The sequence below is a fragment of the Pinus tabuliformis genome, chromosome X, assembly GCF_031772625.1.
Source record: "Pinus tabuliformis cultivar Carrire ecotype Pingquan chromosome X, CPIR1, whole genome shotgun sequence".
Lineage (NCBI taxonomy): Eukaryota > Viridiplantae > Streptophyta > Pinopsida > Pinales > Pinaceae > Pinus > Pinus tabuliformis.
The window spans coordinates 770006438-770016944 of NC_142308.1; positions in this window are offsets into that span (position 1 = coordinate 770006438).

A 10507-nucleotide genomic window follows, 5' to 3' on the forward strand; every position below is an offset into this window, starting at 1 on the left:
CCTTTCAAGTTTTTCCAACAAGTCAAAATTCATTTTGGTCAATGATAGTCAACACATTCAAAACTCGGTCAAACTGTAGATTTTTAGCCCCTGCAATTGCTTCAGAATTTCACATGTGTGAGAGAATTAGGGTATATTTTTTCCTCCATTGACCTTCACTCTTTCTCCTTTAAATTTTGCTTTTTCTTCTTGACTTTTTTGTTTGTTTTCTCTCTCTTCTTGGCATAGAAATAAAATTTACTTGACATACTCTAAATGAGGTCAAATTGTCTTCTATTTATACGCAACTAGGAGGTTAAATAGGTCACTTTCAGGGCCGACTTTCCCAGGTAGGTCCAACTTGGTCTTATGGGGACAAAATTTATATTTTCGACTCAAATAAAAATATTTTTCCACTTTCTTTTCAAATTCCAAATGGGACTTGACTCTAATACAATAATTTGAATCGGGAGAAATATTCTTTTGACTCAATAAACCCTAGAAGCATGAAAAACATGCTTGACTTAATTAATAAATTGACTTGAGCATGAAACCCATGCTTGAAAAAAAAAATTCTTTATTTTTGTTTTTACATAAAATATATAATTACATAAGTACAATGACAATTATGAAGACCAACTCTCGTTACAATTTTCAAAAAGGCCTCCTCCTGCTTCTAGCATTTCTTTGGTTTTCATATGCTAGAGCATGATTATGGCTGGCTTTTGCAAATCCGTAGAGCTCTCATGAATGTAATTTTTTATCATATATAATATAAATATTTTAATTACAAAAAAAAAGAAGGTGAATATGAGGTACTACTTCAAGACACTCTTATATGTGAAATCTTTGATACACCTCCCCTCATCATGGAAAAGGGTTTTGAGCCCTTTTGATGGCTTCAATGTCTTTGAAAATAGGTCTTGGTTGTTCCACCTTTGATTGAGGTGTCCAGATATCAAAAATTTATTCTTTTGAAGATATTTCTACCATAATAGGTTTCTGTTGCAAAGCATTCATTTGTTCTATAGCTTTCTTTCCCTTGGGGAATTCCATGGGTGTTATAGTAAGAGCCCTACCTAAAGGCATTTTGTCTAGCATGAGAATAAACCAAATTCTCCTTCAAATCATTACAATGTTTTAGTATTACAACATTATATTCATTTAATGCATTGAATTCATACCCAAAGATGAAATTCACAACAAAAACCTCAAACAAGAAATAAATGAGTTGTAGAAATTGTATTTTCTTTTACAAATAGTTGTTACAATTCCCAACTTCTCTAATCCATTACAAAACACAATTCAATTCCCAACTTCTCTAACCCATGACAAAATCATAATCCAGTCGATTTCTTGAAACATACTTGAAATCTTAAATCGTTAACAAAAATATGCAAAGAAAATGAAAAAAATGATATGCAACAAAAGAAGCTTGATTATCTTATGCAAGGTGCATAGATAAAATCAAAATAGTCAAACAATGCTAAGATAAATATACCCTCATGGTGATAATCTATATCAACTCAAAACAACCTAGCTAACAACCTATTATTAGCTCAAAAAGTTTAAATTCTAGTGTATAGTGCTCAAATTCTTTGTTTAATGGGAAAAATGGTGGAAAAAATTGAACGTTGTGTGCAATCTTGCACTATCATTGCCCCATCTCAATCAAAATTCATTGTTCTTTTTTTAATTGTGATTTGTTCAAATGGTGGACTTCCTTCTCTCCCCCCATTCAGATCTTAAATTATAATGCTTATTTATTAGCAAGCCATGGCCACCAAATTAAATCATATCTAAGATTTAATTGTGTGCGTTGTCCTTTCCACCTATTTTGTCCTTTTTCTTTTACGCTCTCTTTTAATGCACATTCAAGTTGTTTCTTCTAGTTATTAGGAATCAATGAGTATGTGATATGATGATTTCTTGAAATATATTCGTAGAATGTGATGAATATCAAATTTATTGTTACAATTGCACATGATTTGGGGAAAGAAAATTATAAAAAAAACCCACATGAATATAACCCAAGTTGATGGAAAATCAGCGGATATACCTCGGTTTCCATTAAAAATATCAAACCAATTGAGGGGTGCATTTTCAGGCATTATTCTAGGCCCAATACCCAATAACATGATGCCACATCAACCCAACGACAGACCAACTCCTCCCATCATATCGTTCAAAGGCTATTCACCCACTCTCATCTCCACATTCGATATGGGCTTGCCACTGTTGATGATTCTTATGCTTGATAATTCATAGCATCGTGGCCATGTCCAACATTCTACACCCTGCATGTGGCTTAAAACTCATTTCGGAGCCCACAACTTGATGCCATTCTCGAGGCCTATGGTACGTGACTTTGTGGAATTAATATGAATATTCTTATTATTAAATATGAAAGGTAATTTTGAATGGTGAATGCAATCAATGCTATGGAGTTAGGAGGGTTTGAATCCTCAAATTAGTCAAATTGTAGCAGCATAAAACGAGCAAATTACTTCCATGATCACTTTCACTTTCACTGCTTGACACAAAGCTAGGCCAATTTACCAAATAACCTCTCTACCAAGATGGTTTTTAAGATTGTATTAATGCCTTTATTTAGAACAAAACCCAAAATGCTCATGTTTTCATCGCATTGAACAAAACCAAAAATATTCACACCTTCATTGTGAACAAAACCCCAAATGATAATGCCTTTGTCGAGAACACAACCCCAAATTATCACACCTTTGTCACCTTAATCATATTCCCAAGGGCTAACCCAGGGAATCAACCTGCCTGAAGGTCTTCATCAATGAGAAGGCTTGGCATCTTGATCCAAGTGGCTCCAGAAAGACACACAGGACAAAGGGTTATCAACGCTCGAAAATCAAAAGCGCTCAGAATGACTTCGAACCAGGACCAGAGCGTAGATCTCGTCTTCCTGATCGTGGAGATGTTAACAGTTCGTCAATCCGAGTCCGGATGATGAAGTTATCGCGAAAAGAGTTGCCTTGGTTCCTTTGAAAAAGGAAGGTTTTTCTCATAAAAATGGACTTAAAGCCTTTATAAAGAAAATTGCATCGGCAATCGTGCAAAGGGCAGACTTTAAGACCCCCAATCAATGATTATCGATATATGGGGTCGGAGAAGTCAAATCTGCGATATCGGTGCTTGCAAATTGGCGATGGAATGTCGGCATCGGCAGATCGGGTCGGCGAAACCCAAGGCACAAGACCTAGACCTTTGGGCCGATTGCGATTGCGATTAGCGATCGTCGATATCACCGATCAGAACGATGGGCAGAGGCCAAAGGCAGGACCCCGGGCCATGGTGATTGCGATAAGCATCTAAAGGCGGACCCGATAGGGTTTGTAGGGCCGATTTAAAATGTTTTGAAATCTGGCTTTAAAGGATTTTGGTCGGATTTATCAGTTTTTAGTTTATTTCTGTTTTAAACAGAAAGAAGGCTATTCCGAGGATTTTGTTGCACCAGCCGATGCTTCTAAGCAAACGGCTTCTATTCTGAACAAAACCGAACTTCTATTTTTAAGCGCGACTTTGATCCAAGCGTGTTATAACACACGATGGTGGCAGAGAGCTGAGGGGGAGCGCAGAAAGGCTGGGTAACAGTGGGCAAGAGAAGTATGACAGAAAGCCCGAGAGCTGAGTGGAAATGTTGTGAGGAAGAGGCCCGAGAACCTGAGTGCCAGAGAGGGCTTGAAAGCCAACGCAACGCTTGAACCCCATAGAGCCACAAAGCTTGATCAATCCAGAGTGCAGATAGCCATAGAGTCACAACGCTTGAAATTCTGGCAGATCACAGAGCTGCAGTGATAAGACAGAGTGTTATAGGGCCAGATAGCCATAGAGCTGCAGAGCGAGAAGTCTAGAGTAGTTATTCTTCTTTGATCAATTCTTCTTTGATTGATTCTTCTTTGATCGATTCTTCTTCTTGCAATCGATGCTGTGAAATCGATATTCAGCAAGCTTCAACATTTTTGATAGATATGTTTCAGATGTCCACTTTCTTGTGCGAGCAACCATCTTCATATGATCGTCGCCTTGAGATCGATGGTGTGAGCAGCTTTAGCAGTGAGACCTCCACTTCTTCAGATGGCCCTTGGTTGTATGTGTTCATCTACTTCTTCTTTCTGCAATATGTTGCACAGATCCTTGGTTGATGTTGATGCAGGATCTTGTTTATTACATGTTGTCATGATTCCTTGCTTCATGTTATGCGGAATCTTTTATGTGATGTACTTGTTGTCATAACTCTTTATGTTATGCCTTAAGATCCCTTGTTGTATGTTGCTGGGATACTCTTGTTGTTATCATGCATGTGTTTTGTATTGACATCCCTTTTGTGCCATGTTGGCGGGATGCTCACCATTCATGTTTTTGTATCATACTGATAGGAGTCTTTTGATCAAGAGTTCTAGTTGTGGAACATCTCTTAGAGCCACTCCTGCATGAGGGCATTTTTCCTTGTATGATCACGACATCATATCTTGTGTACATCACCTTTATTGACAACACTTAATGCAACGGCCTACACCATCTTGACATGGGGCCCGGAGACGTAGTCCCTCCTGGACGAACTCCGTTATCAACGCTTATGTTTTCATGTGCTGATGATTGTTATGTTCCTCTTCTTTCCACATGCAGATGTATTCATTAATGTTCTTTTAAAAAGAAATTTTAACACATCACGAAAGTAAAAGGTCTTGGAAGGGTCCTTCTTCACACCCGGACCTGGATCAAGTGGTATCAGAGCGGTCTTTGCATTAATGTGAATTGCAGTGTGAACAATGACAGAGGATGAAAGAGTGATGTACGAGACCATGCTCGACATTTCCAAGAGAGTGGAACTTATGTATGAAACTCTATAGAAAGAGACAGAGGAAAAGGAGCGGTTGCAGCTTCAGTTGCAAGCCACAAAAAAGGCCATGGAAGAACTGAAGCAAAACAAACATAATCTTCAAACAGAGAATGATGAATTGAAGATGCGCCTACATGAAGAGAAAGAGGAAAAACAAAGTTTGCTATGACAGCTGCAAGCAAAGGACGAGACCTTGGAAAAGCTGCAGCGTGACCCATGCGAGGTGAAAAGTAGTTCTCCATCTTCATGTATGTTTCCTGATAATGATTTCACTGTGTTTGAAAATCACACCACAGGAATTGGCTCCAAAATGTTGAAGAGAATGTGGTATGAAGGAAAAGGCTTGGGCGTTAATGGCCAAGGCATTGTCAATCCCATCAAAGTAGAGGAATTACCCCGTCAGGCAGGTCTTGGGTATGTCAGGAAAGAAGTTGGGGAATGCGCTGAGACATTTAGCGAACCACCAACGACGGATGATGAGAAGCCCTCATCAATTCTTTCCAAATCGAAAGAGAAGGTAAAAGATGTTGATTTCCTTTCGATTTCATCTTCTCATAGTATGATGTCTGTTGGAGATTTGGAGATCCCAATTATAGGGACAAACATGAGGCTCCTTACAAGGATGAGGCATGAGGAGAAAGAAGAACTTGGTGCTAATAACCAAGGCATCACTCAACCTTTGGAGTTTGTGCATGAACATCGATTTTCAGGCTCGAGATACACTAAAGGAGAGTGCTCAAAGGTGTCAGATTCGTCTGAGACATCGTCAAGGAAAGAGAATGATGAGAAAACATCCCCATCATCCCATGGTAGTTTCCATTGCAGGGAGAGAGTTGAGGCAAGCTCTCATCGCCATACTGACATCAGAAACAACAAAGGAAGGTATAACCCTTTTCGATCTTCAAATGTTCATTTTGAGTATGATCACGTTGTTAATAATGAACGAAGATCAAGGCATCGAAAAACATGTACCTTTTGTGGTTTACCTAACCGTACCTTTTCTAAGTGTTGGAAAATAATGGCAACACTCATGAGGCATGAAAGGCCCTCTCAACAACATGAAAAGAAACAGGTTAAGCAAATATGGAGGAAGAAAGCATACTACAGTCATTGCGATAGAAACCGCCATCAAAGAGCCACTTGCTGGAAGCTCCATCCAGAGCAGCGCCCTAAAGACAAAGCGTCGGTGCGTGAACTAAGTAAAGCAGTTGTTCGACAAGAAAATCCACCTCAAGAAGGTGACCCATTCACCATGATAAGTGAAAAATGGTTTCTAGACATGTTGTTGTTTCATGGTCATTATTTTGTAAATCATTTGTTGCATTTTAAAGTGTAAAAGTGATGAAGTGTTTCCATCACTTGTTCAACAACAATGATGTCTGGTCATGTCTTGAATCGTATTTTGAGTTGCATGTTAAAACTCTGAAAGTGATGTTATGTTTCCATCACTTGTATACACAATAGTGTTTGGCATTATGTGTGTAAATCATGTGTTGCAGTGATGATGTGTTTTCCATCACTTTTTGAAGCAACCATGATAGGTTGGCCTTGTTGTCATAGCTGGGATATTACATCCATCTTGTTGTAAACTTGACCATCGAGTATGTGATAAACTCGTGGCAAGCGTGGGACGTTGGGTCATTAGTTGGTCATATCATTCAAGCATGTGATTTGAAAAACAATGTACTACAGGTTGCACAAGTAGCAGGTGTCGGCTCGTCGCTTAAGGCTCCGAAGAACAAAGGTGAAGGAGATGGAAGCGAGACCTTTTCAGGATGCTTGTGATGCAGACAGGGTACAGAGAGACTTGCAGATTACTTTTTATGCTTTTGGAGGACCAAAAGCTCCTCAGTGGGGAGGATTGATCCAAGTGGCTCCAGAAAGACACACAGGACAGATGGTTATGAATGCTCGAAAATCAAAAGCACTCAGAATGACTTCAAACCAGAACCAGAGCGTATATCTCATCTTCCTGATCGTGGATGTGCGAATGGTTCGTCAATTTGAGTCCGGATGATGAAGTTATCATGAAAAGAGTTGCTTTGGTTCCTTTGAAGAAAGGAGGTTTTTCTCATAAAAATGGACTTAAAGCCTTTATAATGAAAATCAGCTCGGGAATCATGCAAAGGGTGGACTTTAAGACCCCTGATCAACGATTACCGAGATATGGGGTCGAAGAAGTCAAATCGGCGATGGAATGTCGGCATCGGTGGATCGGGTCGGTGAAACCCAAGGCACAAGACCCGGACCTTTGGGCCGATTGTGATTAGCGATCGTTGATATCGGCGATTGGAACGATTGGCGTCGGTGATTGGCGGATGCCAAAGTCAGGACCCCGAGTTGCAACGATTGCTATAAGTGTCTAAAGGCGGACCCGATTGGGTTTGTAGGGCCGATTTAAAATATTTTGAAGTTCGGCTTTAAAGGATTTTGTTCGGATTTATCAATTTTTAGTGTATTTATGTTTTAAATAGAAAGAAGGCTATTCCGAGGATTTTGTTGCACCAGTCGATGCTTCTAAGCAAACGGCTTCTATTCTGAACAAAACCGACCTCCGATTTTTAAGTGCAACTTTGATCCAAGCGTGTTATAACACACGATGGTGACAGAGAGCCAAGGGGGAGCGCAGAAAGGTTGGGTAACAGTGGGCAAGAGCAGTATGAAAGAAAGTCCGAGAGGCTTCGTGGAAAGGCTGCGAGGAAGAGGCCCGAGAGCCTGAGTGCCAGAGAGGGCTAGAAAGCCAGCGCAACGCTTGAACCCCATAAAGCCACATAGCTTGATCAATCCAGAGCGCAGATAGCCATAGAGTCACAACGCCTGAAATTTTGGCAGATCGCGGAGCTGCAGTGATAAGCCGGAGCGCTATAGGGCCAGATAGCCATAGAGCTGCAGAGCGAGAAGTCCAGAGCAGTTAGTCTTCTTTGATTGATTCTTCTTCTTGCAATCGATGCTGTGAAATCGATATTCAGCAAGCTTCAGCATTTTTGATAGCTATGTTTCAGACGTCCACTTTCTTCTACGAGTAGCCATCTTCATACGATCGTCTCCTTAAGATCGATGGCCTGAGCAGCTTTAGCAGTGAGACCTCCACTTCTTCATATGGCCCTTGGTTGTGTTGTATGTTGCTGGGCTACTCTTATTGTCATCATGCATGTGTTCTGTATTGACATCCCTTTTGTGCCATGTTGGTGGGATGCTCACCATGCATGTTTTTGTATCATACTGATAGGAGTCTTTTGATCGAGAGTTCTAGTTGTGGAACATCTCTTAGAGCGACTCCTGCGTGAGGAAATTTTTCCTTGAATGATCACGACATCATATCTTGTGTACATCACCTTTATTGACAACACTTAATGCAGCGGCCTACACGATCTTGACACGGGGCCCGGAGACGTAGTCCCTCCTAGACGAACTCTGTTATCAACGCTTATGTTTTCATGTGTTGATGATTGTTATGTTCCTCTTCTTTCCGCATGCAGATGTATTCATTAATGTTCTTTTAAAAATCAATTTTAACACATCACGAAAGTAAAAGGTCTTGGAAGGGTCCTTCTTCACACCCGGACCTGGATCACATCTAAGACCGAAGCTACTCCTACTCTTGTTTCAATGATTAATTAAAATTTTGTATTGTGATTATATTTTAAGGACTAGGAGTTCAGTTTTATATGTGACATAAGTTACATGGCTTAATGGTCAGGTGTTATTGTGATGAGTGGATATAAGTATCAAGTTATAGGTGCATTAAACGTTATATTATGAGATAAAGGCTTCAAGAGTTAAAATTTCAATATTGAGGGTTGTATATTTATATTAGCCTATAAAGATTTTGGGGCTTATGGGTTCAAGAGTTATCAGGGTTGTATGGGTTACGTGAGTTAGTGGCGTGGGGATTTATTAAGTTTTAGAGACCATATGTTACAAATGTAGTATATGGTTAAAGCATTCAAGGGGAAGTAGCGACTACAAATTACAAGAGGGAGTGGATATTAGACTTAAGGATTATCGCCCAAAATTTAGGTCGATCAATTAAGCCATAAACCAAAGGCATATTTTCAATTAGGAGGAGACAAGATTAGGATAAGAGGGATAACAAAATTCTTGTTGTTAAATCTCGTCATACACACTAGTCTTTAATTCCACTTCAATCTTGTGTTGGTGTTTCGCTATTATGAGAATGGATAAATTTAGGATTCGAGGCATCCATGTGATGATCATTGGTATGTTTTTTCTTCTAGTAGTTTCTCAATTTTTGCCTCTATGATCACATCTTGCTACTTACATAATTTCATCTCCTCGACATTTATATTATAATTTTGTCGAATTCTTTGTGTGAGTCATATTTGAGTCTTGGAACCTTCCCATACTATCAACACATGCATCTACTATAACCATGTAAAATTTTAGTGCATATAAGTACAAACTAAAAAAAATTCAACGTTGGCCCCATTCAAAACCCCCTTTGTGCAGGGTCAATTAATTAAAGCATGATTTCCACTTTGCGAGGCACATTTTTTGTTACTTGATCCATTTGATATCTATTAATTTGAATTTTTTGGCATTCTTCTTTCAACGCATGTTCTCCATGATACAAAATATGATCATTAGGACATGCATGGATAGCTTGTTACTCCATTCCAATATATTTCATAATGGCATGTAAATATCGATATGTGTGAGGTAAAACATTTGACAATGGTAACATAAATGTACCTAACAATCTACAACATAATTAAAAAATTAGTACTGCTTAACATAAAGAAAATTAATCATACATATTGCATCCAAATTTTATAGATGATCAACTTACAATAAAAATAGAGGAAAAACAAAAAAAATTATCATCAAGTACTAAATGTTCGAAAATATATTACACAGCTTAGGAGTTGTGTGACCCAAGTGTGTGACAAACCATTCATAATATTTAAGTTCACCATTAGCAATATAGCATAGAGAAGACTTGTTTTGGAGCCTTCATAAAGAGATTGTGTTTCCATCTCAATTAGAGGTCTATCAAAAACACCATCTACTTGGTCATCGTCATCATTCATTCCATCATTATTAAATGTATCCTGGATCAATATATTTGTCCCCACTTCTTCAACTGTGTTATTAGCATCATCATCTTCTTCCATAGGATCATTAACTTGATATTCAATATTCTCTCCATGTTCCTGAGCAGGGGCTTGTATAACGACCATGACATCTTGATCCATGGCCAGTTCCCTAAGGCGTTGTTTGTGCATAATTACAAACAATAAAGTAATATTGGTGTATATAATAAATCTTTGAATGATACAAAAATTTAAAAATATACTATATCAAAAAAAAGACAACAAATCAATGATGAATCTTGTGCAATTTATTAATATGTTTATGACTATGTTGAAAAAATATATGAAAATTGTTAGTTTTCTTAACATTTAGAAAGAGATACACTTTATGAGATATATTCTCACAACTAGAAAAAAACAACCAATTCTTATTTCACCTTCATCATTATGTCCTATTTTTTCTTTATTTCACTTGGAGACTGCGAGTTTGATTTCGATGGCAACTTTCCTTGCCAAATTAATTCAAGACAATGGTTTAATTTATAAGGGGTTCAAAGCTGAGGGATTAAGGGTTAACACAATAGGAGTTAAGAGGTTATTA